General features: G+C 43.1%; 1 protein-coding gene across 5 annotated transcripts in view; it reads right to left on the reverse strand.

The window, feature by feature from the left end:
* The window catches only part of RREB1 (ras responsive element binding protein 1), a 125310-nt gene that overhangs the window by 68143 nt on the left and 37927 nt on the right, over positions 1 to 19240 (reverse strand). For 2 of the 5 annotated variants that reach the window (XM_026114837.2, XM_026114835.2), the window contains exon 2: positions 4402 to 4527. The exons of the other annotated variants lie outside the window; for them this stretch is intronic. The gene's annotated coding sequence lies outside the window, so the exon portion shown is untranslated. The remainder of the gene's footprint in view (positions 1 to 4401; positions 4528 to 19240) is intronic. 5 annotated transcript variants of the gene reach the window in all.

A 19240-nucleotide genomic window follows, 5' to 3' on the forward strand; every position in this document is an offset into this window, starting at 1 on the left:
AGTGGCCTGACACAGAGCTGGGAGATGTCACTGCCCCTGCCAGCAGTGAAACCTGTGCAAGCTAAGAGAGGAAGCCTTTTGCTCAACTTGGTCTTCAGGATTCAGCCAGCAAAAACAGGAGAAGGGAGAGAGCAAGCTAGCATATCACTGACAGTCATGACATTTGGTTGAGAAGTTGGAAGTGTATTCTGCAGCTAGAGAATTTAAGTAATTCAGTTTCATACATTCCCCTCCTTCCCCTCTCAGAGGAGTAACATTTACTCCAATAGATTAATTCATAGTGACCTTTTTCTTCTTTCTAGCAGTGGTGAAATGACTTCTGAGGTTTCTGGGACCATTTGGCACATTCTTCACACCCACTGCCCAAGGTTTTTAGATGAGCTGAAGACACAGACAACCATGATATTTGGTGACGGACTTTTTCCACACCCTCTTCTGAAGCCACAGACTTCTCATGCTATCAGCGGGGTTTCAGGAAGAATGCCTGCTCTGCCTGGAGGATGGCAGGGTAGCTAAACACCATTTTAGAGGCAACAATGAATAGTTGACACATGAGAAAGGGGAGTCCTCTCCCCATGGCATCCATGGCGATGGCCTGGTTTTCAAAAAAGAGCATTGGGAATACTGAAAAATACAGATAGATTTTTAATGGAGAAACACACTTTTATAACCTTATAACCAAAATTGTTATTTCACTAGGGAAATGAACACACTGTGACTGTTTCATCATCTCAGATTTCAAAATTTTGTCCAGCAGACTTAATACAGGTTTTCCTTTTTACAGAAAGCAGTGACCATCAGCCTCAAACTGCAGTTACCTCATGAGGTAGGGTTTCTTCCTTTTTCAAAACATTCTCAAGGGTGACATGCAAATCAGTCACATTACACATCTGCATTTGAACAGCATTTGCAAACAATGAATGACTACAGTACCCCAATTACTGACATTTTACAGTGCACAACAAAAAGCATACAAAGAAATGGCCCACTTCTGCTGTCTTCACTTGTGTCAAGCAGTTCCTTATTTCACTCAGTGCAAAAAAAAGCAGCAGAATCAAGGTGCCTAGGTTCAACCGCCTGCCTTCTTAGGAACAGCAGGCAGATGACTTGACATAGTGAGCCAGCACAGGCTAGAGATGAAACCTAGGCCCTGACTCAGCCCGCTGTCCACGGCTCTACATAACATCACCTCCCTAAGCACAGTTCTCAACTGACTTCTCCAAAAATGGACAAAAGGATTTTGTATGCTATCCTGAACAATTTAAGACAATTCTTCTCTAGTCATTTTTGTACCTGTCTGTGAAGCAGAATGCTAGTTTCCCCTATGACAGCAGAGATCTCTTGATTCAACAAGATCTAACCATCCATCTTTCTGTATTTTCTTCTATAAGGATGGGAATTGTTTTTTTCCTTAGGTCTTCATAAAAGGTCCATCTCATTCAAGAACGTCACAAACTATTTTTTTTTTTAACTACTTATGTGGTAGCTGATTTGATTTTGAAAAGAATAAGTGCAAAAGAGTTATTTTTGAGACTGGCCTAAACCTTTTAAGTTGCTTGCTGTTATCTGCTTAGTACCATGAAAAAATATGACCAGTTTAAATTATTTTGCGGATTTCTGCTAAAACAGTGCAAATAAGTACTTTAGTACTTAAAATAATAATAATAATAATAATAAAATCCCTCTTTCTTCCTAAGTAGACCTGTTCTTTCCTGTTTCAGTCAATACCTACAACATTAATGTTATCAGTGGTTATGTCCTGAAAAAGTCAATCTGTTGTGTTGACCAAGGTAACTTTAAAATTGCTGAGGATCTTCCCAGAGAATTAGAGTCTAAACTCCTAGGACTGCTTTTAGCAATAGTGAAAATGTGAAGTTTTCATCAAAAAGAGAAGAGGCAGGCACACAGGCAAACATTAACGAACCTACCTCCTGGTTTTAAAACACCTGCAAGCTTGCTCTCTGTTCTTCTTTCAGGAAGAAAACTATATATTATACTATTACAGCCTTTCACAACTTCTATGAACCAATAGCCATTTTATTTCTGAATCTAAAACACCTTCCTGCTAGTGCAAACAAAGATGTACAGTCATAGATCTTGCTTTTAAAACAGCTTTCAACACATTAACTTCCTAATTGGGAAGCAGTTGAAAGACTGAAACCTTAATTTTCACAGAAGTAAGTATTATTATTGCATGCTTTTATTTGCATATGTATTTTCCATTCTCTCGCATTAAGCAAAAATGCACCACTGAAACAAAGACAACTGCATGAGTAGCACACTGCTTTCAAGAGCATAACTCTCTATTGGCAATAGGATATAGAAACAATAAGAATACTGGGCCAAATCACTCCTTCCTGTGGGAAAACCCATGGCAGAGAGCCTCTAGGCAGGAACATATTGAGAGGTTTCTCTTGCAGATTTTTTTTTTTTAAATAAATGCACCACTGAGGATGAGAAAATGTTTTTTGTTTTGTTTTGTTTTTTTCCCCCACAGCACCTATGAAATTCACAGAATCAGACAGACAGTGACCAGCACAGATGCCCTATTTCAGGCTGTCTTCAGGACTGCAAACCTTCTCGGTTTGCACCAAACTCCCCTTTTGGGAGGTTGCGCTGATGGAGCCTTCTTCCGCCCTTTCCCCAAAAGAAAACAAGACCTCCAGGAAAGAGGGACAAACAGGAAACAGGCTGGCAAACAATGCAGCCTCAGGTTGCATTCAAAGCCTCTAGGAACCAGGGACACGATCACAAGCATTCAAGTCATCTGCTACTTTGAAGAAATCCCGCAGTGTCACTGCCATCCTCTCTCATGGAAGCAGAGAGCGAGGGAGAGAGGGAGAGCGAGAGCTGCAAACACATGCAAGGGGAAATATAAAACAAAAACCCAACTGCTGCTTTGCACTGCCACACCGAGGGACCCGGCTCCTCCACGGGAACGGGTCCCCTTCACCCGATGATGTTGCTGAAAACATTAAACCGGGGGCAACTGCAATCCTGCAGAGAAACCCAAGGGGCCTTTAGCTCAGAGGGCTGCCCATGATGCCACACATAACCAGCTAATGGGAGAGCCACTGAGAAAGCAGAGGGCTTAAAAAGAAAAAAAAAAGTTTAAAAGAAAAAAAGCCTTGTTGCTTCCCATTCAGTCTGTACAGGAAGACACTTGCTAGACCGATTTCCTCCTTTGGGATAAAGTGTGACTTGACTGTATGCTAAAGCTGAGCCCATCAACGGTTACTTCCCTCACTGATTTTATGTATTAATTTATATTTAATTATTTTGTTTTAAGACCACTCTCAACTGCTATGGCTGCTTCTCCTTCTGGTGCAGAGCATCACAGATGAAGCGAAAAGGAGAACCCAGGCCAGAGGGGAAGGAAGAAGAAAGGAGAAGAAAAGATGAGTCTTTAGAGTCACGGTCACTTGACTTGCCCTGGAGAGGCTGCTACACAAGCGCAGAGCTGCATGCCCTGCCCGTCGGGGCGCTTATGAGTCTCTACTCCAGCCTTCTCCACTGTCTGCTCATGATCTCTCCCCTTGGAATAGATAGGAAGAAACACACAACACGGGCAAGGAGGGGGGAACCTGGTGCGTAGCACAAAGCTGCTCATTGTTCTGCCTTAAGAAAAAAAAAATCCACATCAACGTTAAAGTACAAGCCATGCACTAATTGGGCCAGGGAAAGATTAACACTTTCAGCCAAATACTTCTATTGGTTTCATTAAACATGCTGCAGTACATCCTACAAAACATGAGGAGGAGAAGAAATGGGGGAAACAAATGACAGTTTTGGGAACACGCACTCCCCTGCATGCAGGGTCCCGTGGGACCCCAAAAAGAATACTGAGCCTTCTTCATCACTTCCATCTTACCAAAATTGTTTGCTTAGTCAAAGCTTTCCCACCGATTTTTTCTAACTGGTTTAAAAAAAAGAAAAAGAAAAAAAGAAAAATGCACAGGCACACACAACCTAAGGATCATTCAAATGAAGGCCAGACCTTCTAGTATACAAATTTATACAAGAACAAAACTTCAAAGAGGGGTATCTCATTTGAATAGAACAAAAGTTTACAGTCTACCCTTGAGATTATACGACCTAAGAATCACCACACCGCACTCAAAAACATTTCTGATGCCCTGGTGTTGCACTAAGCTTCCACACAGAGGGGCAAATTTTACTCCCAGAGTACCTGGTGACATTTCCAAGTGTAAATGGTCACTCCCACCCCAAGAGACGTGCACAGTCACCCAAACTATATTTTGAATGTGATTTTGCATCAAAGCTAGCAGGGAGGAAAGAGGGTGAAAATGAGTTGTGTGGGAAGAAAAAACGGTTAATACTATTCAAAGCCACTGTCTCAAGGCAAAGGAAAACCAAAAGAAAAAAGTTTTCCCAACTGACCTTTTTAATACCAACTCTGCCCTTGCTACTGGAGTGTTGGTGCTGACTCGGCACCCCAGCGGTAGAGAATTATACTGGCAGCGTCACCTCACTGTCACCACTGCTGGAGCACCAGTACAGAGCAGCCTATGGGGAAAGGAAGACAAGCATAAAAAAAAAGACAGTGGAATGGGAATATATGGTGGTTGTTCTTTCACTTAGATTTTGGTAAGTAAGACACTAAGAATATTACACCAAAGATTCTGAAGTTATACCTGTAACTAAAGTTTTCCTCTAGGAAGGAAAAAAAAACAACCAACCTAAAAACCTCAAAGGCAACAACTAACAAGAGCAACATCCCTAGAAAGGCATTCTCCAAGCACCGAAAGACAGCTCGCCTTGCTATGAACTCTTTTAGCTATTACTGATACAGTTGTTTTAACTATGTTGCACATAGATTTTGTTTCGTAAAATAATCCTACAAATCCACATCTTTTCTCTTACTTTATATATATATACAAACAAACACAGATGCAGAATAAACAAATAAAGCACATGCTCACGGCTATGCCTTAAAACCAAGCTAGGGACCACCTTCTTTTTCGGGGGCAAGGGAGGGGAGGGAAAGCACCAAACTAGAACAAAAAGACCCCCACATTTATGGATCATTTTATACACTATTGCTACAACACTTAAAAGTTAGGCTATATTTTGAATATTCAAAATTTTACTTCTCTCCTTTTGCTCCCTTGCATGCATGATGGGATGTGTGCATGTATTTTAATTCTACATAGGTTTTGAAAGTCACCCTCTGATGCCTTATGGACCATCAATGGTCCTCAGGACTTTGGCTTAGATTACCAAAAGCATCTCCCCATAAAATACATTACAATTTCAACTTCGTTAATACCTTAAAGGAACTTCAACTCTGAATCACCAAGATACTCTGGTACATGTTGATAAAACCACACTGAAAACAAGGAAGCTCTATTGATATATAACAGTGAGATGCTGTCCTGACAAAGCAGGGGGTTCCTGGATAAAAATCACCTATATTGCCCAACTGGTTAGCAGTAGTGCAAAGAGACCCAAGGCCACCTTAATATAAAATGCATTCATATCTATCTTCTTGTCCCTGTGCTCAATTTGCTAACTTCAATGATGCACCCGCATTTTTTCAGTTTGTAATAACGGTATGGTGTGGGAATGGCATCTTGCACAGGAGCCTGTGGTCCTGTTGGGCTAGAAAGGAGAACTGGTGCACATGCTGTTCCAGTGCTGAGAGTGAAAGCAAAATATCAAGGGCCCCACACTCGCAATGGGAAAGCCTGGTTCTCTGCCACCACACTTTGCACCTTAGAGAGTTAATTAAAGCCTGTAGCACGTTCTCATACAGCATTATCATCCTCAGGGCTGCCGCCACACAAAATGCACAGCACAGCTGTAAGAATACCCTTATTTAAGCTGAACAGTTGCTGATGAATTTTGAGATTTTCTAACTCCTTATCCCTCTCCTCTGACCTACCAAAGAAACATCTACAAGCTGTTCCGCATCCTCACTGTTCAAATCAGCTTGTGGGTTAGCACCTGGCCCTCCAGGAAGCCTTTGTCACCAAATTTCAGTAAGCTTTGAGAACTTGTTCAAGCAAAAAGAATACAGAGATTTGAAGACAGTTTTAAAAACTTGGGGTCACGTAAGCCACTTCTAGAGAGACAGACAGACACACAGACACACACACAATCGTGATCAACAAAGAAAAACAAGCAGCTGTAAACAGACATCCCTCCACTCCTTCCTGGATAAGCAAGTGCAAGCATCCCTCCATCCTCATCCTCGCTAACTAACTCCTCATACAGCTGTCAAGGCATGAAGAGATCTGTGGGGAGCAAGTCCAGTGCTCCCGTATCACCAGGAGCCACCAGTCACGAAAGGAGGATGTTAGACAACGTGTACCACTGGCGTAATCCAGTACATCCACTCCCATATTCCCTTCCCACTTGTCAAAGAGAGACACAAAAGCAATACTGTCTGTCCTTACAAGCTCTGCTTTGCATGTGTTCGCCAAGCTAAGACAGCTGTGTGGACAGCTTACAGAGTTCCAGGAAGTTGATGTGTTTCTTGGCTTTGACTCCAGTTTATTCGCCTTAGATGAAGTGGCGACCCAAGAAAGTCCCTTTGCTTCCTCCCAGGCTAGCACTGGCCATAACACCACAGTGGTCCTCAAGGCACCGCGCAAGATCGCTCACCGGACGAACGGGCCTTGCCCAGGCTGGTGCGCCGTGATCCTGCCTTTTGGCCAGGGCTGGTTCACATCCTGCTGGGCAAGGAGACGGCTTTGGATGATGATGAAGGGGAGCTTGGGAACCCAGGACTGTGCTCCTGAAAGCAGAGTGGGGACTGAAGGATCTCCTCCCCTCTGCCCGAAAGGCTCCTCACACAGCCCCAGAGGTGGAAGTGCAGAGCTAAAGTGAGCGAGTCTTACTGTCAGGCTGGTGTGAAGGTGAGAAACAATCAGGCAAGTGGTGTCAGGCTGTCTGCCGAAACAGCTGCTGCCTCAAAGGCCCCCAAAGAAGCTGAGGAAGAAGCAAAAAACAGAGTGGGAGGAAACCCCAAATGAGCACCAGCAAGCAACCCTCTATCTGTTGTGGCTCCCTGCTGAACAGGTGAAGAAACTGCAGGTATCCCTTGTAAAGGTGAGCCTGCTTGGACTCTCCAGTGAAGCTCAGAAAAGCCATGCCTGAGGTAACAAAACCTCATCTGCCACCGCCGTTTTAGACAAGTGAGAGAGAGAACTAGGGATGTAAAATAAGGAAACAATCTAAACCATAGCAAGCAGAAAGCTCTGTGGGTTTTTCTTTTTTCTTTCTTTTTTTTTTTTTTTTTGTGCTTCACACTGAGAGGAAGAATCACAATGCAGCCTAACTTAAAACCCTGGGGAAAAAAATATACATAAAGTGCCATCACCTACACGGCTAAGCAAGTACTGCGTTGATTTTACTGGGAGACTGGGAACGGGATGCTTGTCCAAGAGTCGGAGGGGCGAGCTAGATGGATTACACTTGGGAGAGCCAGATGGAAAACATTTCTGAGTAAGAGCAAGGAAAACCAACCTCTGAACAATCCACATTAAAGTGCCCCTGGATTCTGAGTGAGGAAAGCCTACAAGGACACGACGCAGGCAAAGCAGGACTCGCAGCTCTACTGAGTAACTGTGACGGAGATGCTGACCTCCCAGACAATATATGGCCCGTCTAAACCACGGGATATCTTGCCCTTTTAAGGTGGGCCAAGAGCAAGCATCTGTGCAGCAGCAGCCCAGCCAGAGCCCGCAATCAATAGCCCCTGGTGTCATTTTAAAACAAGGACGTCCGTGCCTTACCAACTGGCCATGCAGACGCAGAGGCATCCGCCCTGAGAGAAGACAATCAGTCTGGTTGTTCCTCCTTACAGCATCACGGAAACGAGAAGGAACAGTAATACCGAGAGGAAGAAAAGCCATAAAACGGTGCCGTCGGCTCGCTCACTGGCAATTGGTGCCTGCACCTGTTGGGTCGGGAGGACCCGCCGTGTCAGATGAGCAGAGCCGTCACAGTTCAGCTCAAGGGCAGCTTCAGAACAGCTTCCCTGTGACTTCAGATGAAGGTTTAACACCAGTCTCTGAAGGGAAGCAGTGGGAGAAGTGAGCAAACATTTTGCTCTCTCACACATGCTCTTCACACGTAGCTAGAGCTGCCTCTGCTGCAAGAGGACAGGTTTGGAAGGGATTAGAGAAAGGCAGGATGAATCATGCAGAGGAAGATACAGCAAATCTCCTGTGCTAGTGGCCCTGTTTCTTGCGAGGCACCCCAGTTGTTATCTGCTTCTTCCTTGGGCAGATTTAAACAGAGGTTTGCAGCAGGCTGGCCTGCACAGGGAATTTTACAAAAACCATTCTGAAAATAGCATAAGCTGAACAAGAAAAAAGACATTTTCCTTTTGGAGTAACTATGTCCCACATGGCGTTTCACCACTGTAACTGCATCCACATGCTAGTAAAACTCCTTGCGTATGCAAGTCCGAAGGGGACAGCAGCAGTTGCCACATGACCACAATGTCTTTGGAGGAAGTGCCAGCACGCTCACTGCCTGGAACACCTCACCAGGGGCCATGCCAAAGCACTTCATGCCTCGCAAGATAATGCACTAAAACGATGCATGACAAGAGCAAAGAAAGAGCAGAAATTACAGGGATTAAAACTCATTTCCTGGTGGTCATGATTTTATCACAAGCCCTGTAAAAATCTGATGGTGTTATATTACTGCACAAGAATCTCAAACTTTCTTTTTTCTTCTTCTTCTTTTTTTTTTTTAAGTGAACGTTCTACTTTTCCAAGTTGTGACAAAAAGACAGAAATGTTAAATGCTCTGAAAATGTAAAGAGCAAATAGAAGTGAACAGTTTTATTTTAAAGCCTCAAGCTTTTAAGGATAATCATGACCTCAGATGCTCAACCTGTAATTTCTTAACACACAGTGACAGCAATACAGTGTCCCATTTTTACACAGCACATTTTGTACCCTGTAACATATACCCTCTGAAACTAAAATGGACCCCCTTTTTTCTTAAGAGGAAAAAAAAAATTAGCAACATCTCGGCACATTTCTAACATTTCATTTAAAAGCCAACACAGCTGCACTCTAATGCTACTTAAAGATGAGAACCTTCACCAAATTGCCAAACCCGTTTTAAGCAGAAAGGGATTCGGCATGCAAATGTTTTGCAGAGAGAATGATTCAAGAGTTTGCAGCTCCTCTCGCTGCTCTTTTCCAGGGAGCATGACTTGCTGACAGGATTAACTACTGCCAGCCTCACGAAGCTGGGAAACAGCTGCCACATGGCAGCCATTTATTACAAAGCTCCCCTCCTCTAAAGTTAGGAAAGAGGCAGACTAGTTCATCCGTATTATCAGCAGGGTTCCTCTGCTCCATAGGCTTTAGGGACTCGGCTGTTTCTGAACAAACACCTCCTTTTCTCCCCCACCCTGTTAACATCATTATCTTCCTGTCTTCTGCTTCTGGTCAGCACAGGGACTACTCCCTCTATCGCACCCTCCAAACAAAAAATTGACGATCGAGACAACTCAAAACATTCAGAAACGCACACACCCCGAAATAGATTTTTAATTAGAGAGTTTTAGCTTGAAATTTAAAGAGGGAAAACCACATGCCACAGGGAGTAAAAAAGCGATGTGCTGGAGCAAAGGGAGTCAGAAACATGCTGTAAAACCCTCATTCTTTCATCCACCCCAAAAGGCATTTTTTCAATGTCAGCCTCCAACTACAACAACCAGAGCAGCTACACAGCTTTCTCAGGAGCCAGACAGCATCTAGCGCTCCCTCCTAGCTCGTATCTCTGCAGCAGGCTGATCCTACACATGCCCATGGGCTGAGGCCACCCTCCTGCCCAGCAATGTCCAAGGCACAGACAGGTTTCCAGCCAACCACCTCCTACCGCCCACTGAGTCCAGAAACACCGACGTACCACTCACATCATCTCCATGTGATATACAGTACAGATGACCATCGTCTGCCATTCTTCTGTTATTCTGAACACTACCTAAGAGACACAAGCTGGTGGTTAAATTTTACCTAGGGTGTTCTACATATATATATTTGCCATGGATCACTCAGACTGAGGTTTATCAGTCTGAAGGTGAAGGAAGAACCAGGCTTGTGAAAAATGGCTCTCCCCTATCCTGATGTAAAAGCTGCCATGGTCTTGTGAGCACACCCACTGGCTTACACCAGCGAGGCAGGCAGCTCTCAGGGTTGTACTTGGAGCTTTACATTCTGAAATAAATTGCTTCTTATTTTAGTCAGGTAAATTAATTACAGTAGTGGATGGTCTTGGTGAGCAGGCACAGCTTCCCAGAGTTGAAAGCCTCATATGAAACCCACTAGGAAAAATTTAAAAAGCAGTACTGCTTGTCAATGGCATACTTCAGTATGAGTTTCCTTGCTATTTTGAAGTAAATACAGTGAAACTAACCTGTGGGAGGTTAGTTTCCTGCACACTGACAAAATGAAACAGCATCTGTTAGTTTTCATATACATGCAAAAAAAAAAAAAAAAAAAAAAAAAAAAAAAAAAAGCACAGGAATCCAGCTGAACAATTTCTTATGGAATTCAAAAATCCCTCAGCTTTATCAAACGAGCATGGAAAGCCTCCTCAGAAAGGATGTCTCTATCTGACTTGAAAAAGAAGTATTCTAAAAACAAGAATTACACGTATGCACACACACACACACACACCCCTCCCGCCTCATCCACATCCAGATCCAGCTGCTGACCTTCTAAGTTTCTTGTAGTATAGCTTTTGCTCTGGGACTTTAAAAGCCCAGCAGGCATTTCAAAAGGATTTTACAAAGTACACAGGCCTAGCCTTGTAAAAGCTCATGAGGAATCCACGGAGGTCATCGTGGAGCTTAGACAGTCTGCAAACTGCATAATCCACGTGCTGGTGAGGTAAGGAATGACTGAAGTTGGGCAGACAGGCCTGAAGACTTCAGCAACAACTGGCTCCTCCAACAATGCTGTAAACCCTGGAGGAAATGCCTGCTGATCTTCAAAGCTCTACAGTAGGAACAGTCTTGTGTGTCCTGAACAGGAGCATTCTGTTTGCAAGGCCACAATCCTCTTATGCATGCAGAGAAGAAACAAAATAAATAAAAGAAGGCCCGATAAAGCTAACAACGGCGAGTATCATCAGTGAGACTGACCCTCTACTCTGCAATGAGCTGTCAGATCCACCCAGCAAAGTTTTGACATGCTTCGGCACTGCAGCCATGCGGATTAAGAAGAAGCAGCTTTCCTTTTCCTATTACAGGCAGTCCTCCCCGCTGCCGACTCACAGCTCCTGGAATGCAATACTGCAGTTGCTCGGATGAAGAGCGGGTGCTACGACCTTTAGTGGTACGAGGTACCTACTATAACTAAATCAAAGCCACTTCACTGTGGGCAGAATTTTAGGTAGAGTCCTCAGCTGCCTGACAGGCTGCGCAAGTGACCGTGAGTAAAGGAGAGTCTGGACACCTGCATGCTGCAAAGAATTACAGGAAGTTTATTTCAGGAACGCTGGGAAAAAAAACAGACAAAAATTGTGAACAAGTTTCTTCAGCGAGTAAATGAAGTTCCGAGTTGTTATTCCTCCAGCCAAAAATGTCTGTTGCCGGTCCAAAACCACCCTCCTTTTTCGAAAAACCAATTCTACTGCTACTGCTGCACACATAACCATCAAATGGATGATGCAGACAATTCTCTCCACAATTCACGTATGAAAAGGGCAGCTCACTTCCTTTTGCTGACTCCCATTGACATATAATATTGAACACCAAAACATTAGTCTGCAACAAACTAGCACAAATTTTGCATAGTATCAACCTGATTCTGGAAAAAGCAGTAGTTGCAAATGTTCACCATAGAGAAAAATGAACAAAAAAATCCCACTAAATGGTGTGCATACACATTCGCGCCCACCTCAGTTTCTGCAGTAGGATGGCAATAGTTTCTTAGTGGAACCTTGACTAATCATTTTCATACATGCACACACAACAAAGCAATGTTAAAGTATCATAACTAAGATCTGTGATACTGAAAACCATACTTATTTTCACGAGTGATGCTGTCACACAACGTTTTCTCAATCATATATACATACGTACCTATAGAGCCACTTTCTTTTAATTCTAAAAATCAAATCACCTTGCTCTCCAGTTGTAAGCCACTACATTTAAGGCAGTGTATCTATTTACACTAATCTTGCTGAGGTCACTTGTAATCTACTCCACAACAAGAGGTGAACAAGACCTAAAGTATTTTAAGAGAACCACAAAAGAAAAAAGAAAAGAAAAAAAAAGATAGGGTTCTCTGAATAGGTTACAACTGTTTAAAAGCGCAGACTGTATTCCTACCCAACTGAGAGATCTCATCCTCCAAGCTTCATACAAAAATGACATTCATTCAGAGCAGAAGTGAAGCACAAAGAAAACCTCCACACCAGAATTCCTACTTTCACTCAAACACTAAATAACAGGAGCTATTATCCACTTTCCATTCAGACATTATTGTTTTGTAATAAGTTTTATAAGCCTTATGGAGCTCAACTGCTCAGTATAAAGAGGAACAAGAGAAGAATTCAAGAAATCAGTAGCAGTCTCACCTATAGAGCAGACAAATGCATATTTGAATGAGTTAAAACAAGAAACTAAAAGGAGAAAGCAAGCAAAACCACCAGCTAAATAAATTATTTTTCATTGTAAGGTGAAAAACTTTTCTTAACCTACCCACTCATTTCACATGTGGTTATGTGGAACTATCGTCCTACCAAAGATTAGAAGACAGTCACCAGATTTGTTGCACTTGTTCCTTCACCTAAACTTCAAACAGGGTTTCTGGAGCTGGATGATTTCACCATCCCCACTTACGGACAGCTGTAAGACAGAAACTAGGCCCTTCCTCATCTGTTAGGGTCTTGCATGACATGGAGATTATGGAGGTAGACACTTTCATAAACAGAAGTGACAGCAACGCCTTTGGCGTATTTCACACCAAGCTCGAAACATTTTTCGATACAGATTTTAAATAAAAAATATGAAAGCTGACAGGGCAAAAGGTTCCTCACCAAATATACTCCTTTAAAGCCCCCTAAAATTTCTAACCATGGATCATTTCTGAAATAACAAGGTCTTTAAAATAGCACTACGAAAGCTCCCCGGAGGGTGGGGTAATTGGGAGGGTTATCACACCTCTGGAGGAAGTCACAGGCTCTATCTTGGCAGTGTTTCATCCCTTCATATACCCAGGGGACTGATTAGTTCATGGTAAGCAATTAGGCACCCTAGGGAGGACAGTTAACTGTCTTACCAAAACAAAAAGCCTGCACAAATGTAAGTCTCACTAGATTAGAGAAACACTATCTGAGGAACAGCAAATTCGTGTTTGTTCCCTTCTACTGGAACCAGCAAAGACTATATTTTGCCTACATATGGCACACACAGATCTTAAAAATCCCAAATTTGAGCACGTACTTGCTGCTAAATTGGTAACAAATGCTCTGAAGCATTTTTTTTCCCAAGACACCAGTGCTGTGATGCAGGAAAAAAGCAGGAGGGATGGAAGAGACAAATACAGTAAATAGTGATTAAATGACTTGAACTACTAATCTCAGCCATTTAAATTCTTCCTCTCATTGTTAAAATAGTTCCCAATCAAGGATAAGCCGTGGCTATGGAGACCCAGAAAGACAATATATATGACTGAATGCTGGCTGCTTTCGAGAATAAAGCCCCTAGTCAGAAGCAGCCCCACAACTACATGCCCAGCTCCCAGAAAAGTTCTGGAAAGCTGCTGCTTGCTGCGAAGCATCTACACGTATCACGATCATAGTCACGTTAAACATTTATCGATGGTAAAACAAGCATCCGGATTTGCCTCTCCCTTGCCAAGTGATGTAAAAGCTCCAACACGCACCAAAATTGCCAAGGACAATGTCTCTGACTTGCATCAGGCCCAATATATTTCAAAGTACTTAGACGGCCTAAAATATGAAGGAATGCTTTTCAGTGAGACTACCCCCTGTTCTTTTTCGTCCTTTTATCTTTTCTTAACAGTTTGCCATCCAGTGATAGGAGGGAACCCCAGCTGCATAGCCTGAGCTTTTATCTTCTGCTGACCGTGCAACAACACAAAGCTCAGTGCTGGATTTCCTGCTGCTCGCCTAAAGGGACTGTTCAGCTTGTTTAAATATTACTTGCCTTGGGAGCCTTGGAGTGGTGCCCAAGCACTGTACTGTACCTTCCCAGCATCCATTTCAGCATGTACTTTAAAGGTCTTTAGGTTCGATGTACTATGCTCTCCCTCGTTACGGGAGGGGCCTGATGCTGCTAGGAAAAAAAAAAAAAAAGGAAAAAAGAAAACCCACACAACTCCTCCCTCTCTCCCCGTTCCCCCCGTTAATCCCTGCACCTCGCTCTGTTACATGGCTCACTGAAGTTCCTCTTCATCCCAGGGGGTATGCACTCATATATAGCTCAGTAAAGCGAACCAATTGCAACCAAGGAAGGGACATTCTGGTAAGAAAGGCTACAGCCAGCGAGAATTCAGACGCCACGTATCACGTACAGCCAGCTATCCCATGCTCAGGGAGCAAACAACTGGAAACGCGCAGTAGCAAAAGCAGGCTGCTGAGCTGAGCTGTGGTACTGCAGCCTCTCGTCAAGATAAATTTAAGAAGTCTCCACAGTGGATTTCACAAAAATCCAACTTTCTTTGAATGTGTAAACTTACCTAACTCTCCTCCTTTCCCAGCTCAGAGCGGTGATGAAAATAAACTATGGCTTTTACAAAAACAAAAAGGATTATCAGCCTCTTAAGTTCTCTCAAAACCCCTCATTTTCACAATTACCATGCCAGGAAGAGGTTCAGTTCTGGCTACAAGGTCAGCAAGAAGATAACCCTGGCCAATAGAAATGATCTGCAACAGCCCAAACACAGCAAAACGCGGCCACCCATTAAGCAGCCCAGCAGGCCTCGCTGTTAACCTGGTTTGCAGCTGATAACAGCTGATACGGATGGAGAAGGAAGAGATAAAAATCCAAATTCAAAACCTATTTGTGAAAGTTGTGGATACAAAAGTTCTAAGAAAGAAAACTTTAATTAATACTGATTGTAAGAACTGCCCTGCAAGCTGTTGTCTCTTTGGTATTTCATGACAGCCGAGATGCAGAAATATATATACCCCCTACAAGCTGATTCAGAACTACGGTTGCAAGGAAATTCAAGGCTAGACATGAAAAACTGTTTTTCATCCGTTCTACTTTGACTCCGTCTGCAGCGTGCTGACTGATTCAATCTGATGTAAGCCCCGGCTGTCATTCAGAAGGACGGACTGTCAGTCCTCACTTCACCCCACAGCTCTGGCTACGCATTCCCTCTCCTATGCCGTGCCAGCCCCAGCGTCCGAACGACCACAGGGGGATTTGGAATCACAGAATTCATCAAGCTGGTTTGGGTTTGGGGCTTCTTTGTTTTTTTTTTTTTAAACACGCACACACATGCATTTTCATCAATAGCCTTCACTTGGGGAAGCTTAAACATCGTCAAATTACACCCTCTATTTGAGTGAGGGATGAGAGACCTGAGCAAGAATGTTGCATGTAATTCTATTCCTGTGGTACCGTGGCACCAGGGAAAGATAAAGATAAAAAGATGTACTGGCATGAACTCGCAACCAGCTCCATCTCCATGTTCCCTCTCCTTCTTCCCCACTCCCTTCTTTTCAGCCCAGGGCTTGTTTGCAATCTCTCTGCCATAAAGAACACTCCTTTCAGTTAAAAGTCTACCTCAATCTCCATTCTCCAATTAAAGCCAGTGAAAATAATCTGACAATAAAACAAACTACTGCAATTAGACCGTGTGCATGGCACCTCTCCCATGGCATCCCTGGAAGAGGGGAACAAAAAAGCAAGAGCAGTCCCATGCAATAAGGCAGTAATTTTCTGCCTCCCTACCCAGCCTCCCCAGAGCAAGCACCGGCTGTTCTTCTACCTTTTGTGCAGCACTACGCACAGAACAAACAGAAGTCCAAAATACACCCTCCCCCAACCCTTACAGGGCTGACCTAAAATGCCCGGATTAGCTTTTTATTTGTTTGTAAACATTTGTAAATAACCCTTTCGCCAGGCACAAAGAGAAAATTATCCCCCCAATACAGCTCACGCTTCATTAAGTCACATCAGTGGCGATGCTGAAACAGTCTGCCACCATGTGTCACCACGTGTATCAACCACAGCTACAGAACAGCTCGCAAGCAGGACAAACAGCTCACCTGGAGTCCTCAAGTACTTTAAAAACAATATTTACAAACCTTGGACCCTTGGACTCAACACGTAGTACAGTGGGAATGGCACATATGCTCCTGCACTGGCAGCTGACCACCTCCAGAGAAGGAGAGATTTACTGTAACGTGCATCGCATTAAGGGGATGGGATGGGGCAGAGCAGGAGAAAAGAAGCCAAAGCAGCCCCGAGAAAGAGCATGTTGCCTGAGTGCCTGTCCGCAGGCACTGCAAGCTCACATTGCTTGTGCCCTCCAAGCACTGGGAGCTAAACACGGAATGTAGGTAGCAAGTCACAGCCCCGTGCAGGGCGGCAGACGAGTCCCACCAGCTGCTGCTGCATTATAATTATTGCACTGGGGCACAGCAGGGCCAAGGTGGCCTCTGCAGACTTCTGCCACGTTTTAATCTGTTGAAATAGCAATAAAGGTGGCACACCACTTTCAGATATGAGATTACAGTCACTTTTCTGTGGGCTTAGCATTCGGTTTAAATCCACAATCTGCAAAAAAGGTGGAAGGACCAGAACTATTTTGCTTTGTTCAAAACAGCATTAAGAAATCAGTTTTCACAGGGTTGTAACATCTTTTTCCTCCCCAAGACAGAAAGAGGAGTTTCAAACAAAAACACAGTGAAGTAGCACTCCTCTCAAACATCATTCTCTGCATTTCTAAGCTCGTCTTGGCCATTTCCTCTTCAGGCCACTTCTGCTCTTGTGCTTGCTCTCTCTCTAATTTTTAAAGTTGCTACTAATAAATACTACTAATAAAAATGAAAACTTCATTGCAATACCATCATTTCCTTGTATTATCATATTCTCTAGTGAACTGATTAATTCACAGAGTGATCCTGACCTTCAGCTCCCATCGGGCTTCAAATGATGCAAACGGTTTCTTTCAGCTCTTCCTCCATTTTATTTTTGTCCTAACATGCTTCATGCAGGACTAAGTTTTGCAACCCTGAACTGCAAATGCAAGTATCTTCACTGGCATAGCTCTAAACACCTAACTTCTAGGCAATTTGATTGTTTCTGTAACATGCTCAGAATTAAACAAAGCTCAAAGCACACAAGCCAATAAGGAATTTAAAACAATATGCATTCAACGGTGTCGTACTGTCCAGGTTTTACTCTACAAGGGAAGCTCATGTCATTAAGAGCACAATTTGTCAGGCAGTGACATTAATTTTAGTTCAACAGGTAAGTCAGCAGAGAAACAAACAAAAAAAAATGTAGAAGGACAGAACAAAAACCTGCAGCAGCATAGAGCCAAAATGTTTGGGCTAAGTGAAACAGAACAAGCAATGTAAATCTAGATAGCAAAGTCTCTTCCAAACGATTGCCTTTAGGGCACCATCAGCATTTGGGGGCCAGAGGGATGTTTACCACACCACGGACTCCTCCCCCACATTCCCCTTAACCAAAACTAATAATCATTTTTAGCATTTTTAGCATATCTGTAGATAAAGCTGCATTCAAAGCAAAATCTGAGTGATGACTGAGGGCTGAATACAAAGGAATAGCCCCAACCCCCTTCAAAGTTGCCATTTTTTGCAAGAGCAGATATGGACCCGGTGCGAGGTGGCTATCAGGAAGACAGCAGGAAGGGAAAAAGACATCAGTAGGTTATGAACGAACACTCGTAGGTCAGAAAAGCACACTCATGGCTAATAGACCAAAACTTCTGTTAGCACAAGAACACCCATCTTCTAAGAAACCACTTCCTATCTTATTCTTCCCATCCCCTCCCCATAGCCTTCTCCCTATTGTAATTCAGAACAACCAGGCAACTGAGCTCTAACCATCCATCAGAAGAATTGGCTAATACAATGTCACCCAGCCTACCACATGAACAAAAACCACCAACGAATAAAGCTGGTGGTTAACTGCAAATGTTTGCTTTACTGACGGTATTGTACTGTATTATACTGGCGAGGGTTCCCTTGCTGTCACATACACTGCCTCTTAGAAATCCACTATGCACAAAGTCAGATTTACAAATGCATATACGGATGTCCCACACATCCACTTCCACCTGGTGGATTACCAGAGATGGAGACTACAGCATTTCTGAAGTAAACATGTAAACCTACCTCTAAAATTAGTTCCATGATAATTCTGGGGGCAACACTACAGGGGAAAAGTAGTTGTGTTTCTTTTTCTTTGGGGGGGGGGAGGTGGAGTTTGCAAGGGATGGAATACAAACCACTAACTATTAATCCCATTTTCAAATTCAGTTTTCTCTCTCTTTGGAAAGCACAGTTAGCAAAGAAAAATTAAAGGTGATTTTTCTTTCATTTTGATGAGTTTCTCAAAACAGAGAGGAACAGAGCTATTTAGTAGTGCTCTGGGGTGCTTGATAAGAATGTTTTCACTCAAGTGTCTTGCCAAAGAATTTATAAAATACTCTTTCCACAGCCTGCACCTCTATAATCCAGCAAAAACAGAGTTAATTTTAATGCATATTAAAATATATATTATACATATACACAATACACAATCAAAACAAAAAAATCCCAAAATTAATTTATTAATTTAAAGCCATCATTATGGAAACCTGTTCTTTGAACATCTCAGCAAAGCAAACGGAAAAGGCTGGGAGATACTCTGAAATATTTTCTGTTGTAAAAGCCTTCTGATCTGGTTATTCTACAAACTTCCTTGCTATGATACCAGCAAATGCAGCTCTGCAGTAACTTTCAGTTCCATTTTCATATGCATATTCTTAAAGATACCGGCCCCCATCAGTCTGCGCGCACTGCATCAGTGGTATTTCATTCTGTATGCTTTAAGTTCCCAGAAAAACCAACTCAGGAGTTCCCAGGTGTGGCACATTCCTTTTTGCTCTAGATATTCCTTCTGACTGGAAGTAAAGGTAAATATTGCTCCAGTCTCAGCGTCTTTCTCTCTTGCGCACATGGCAGCAGCAGGATAGTAAGATACAGTCAGCAGACAACTGCAAATTACACTTAAGGACTGGTTACAAATTAA

This window comes from Dromaius novaehollandiae, chromosome 2, assembly GCF_036370855.1.
Source record: "Dromaius novaehollandiae isolate bDroNov1 chromosome 2, bDroNov1.hap1, whole genome shotgun sequence".
Lineage (NCBI taxonomy): Eukaryota > Metazoa > Chordata > Aves > Casuariiformes > Dromaiidae > Dromaius > Dromaius novaehollandiae.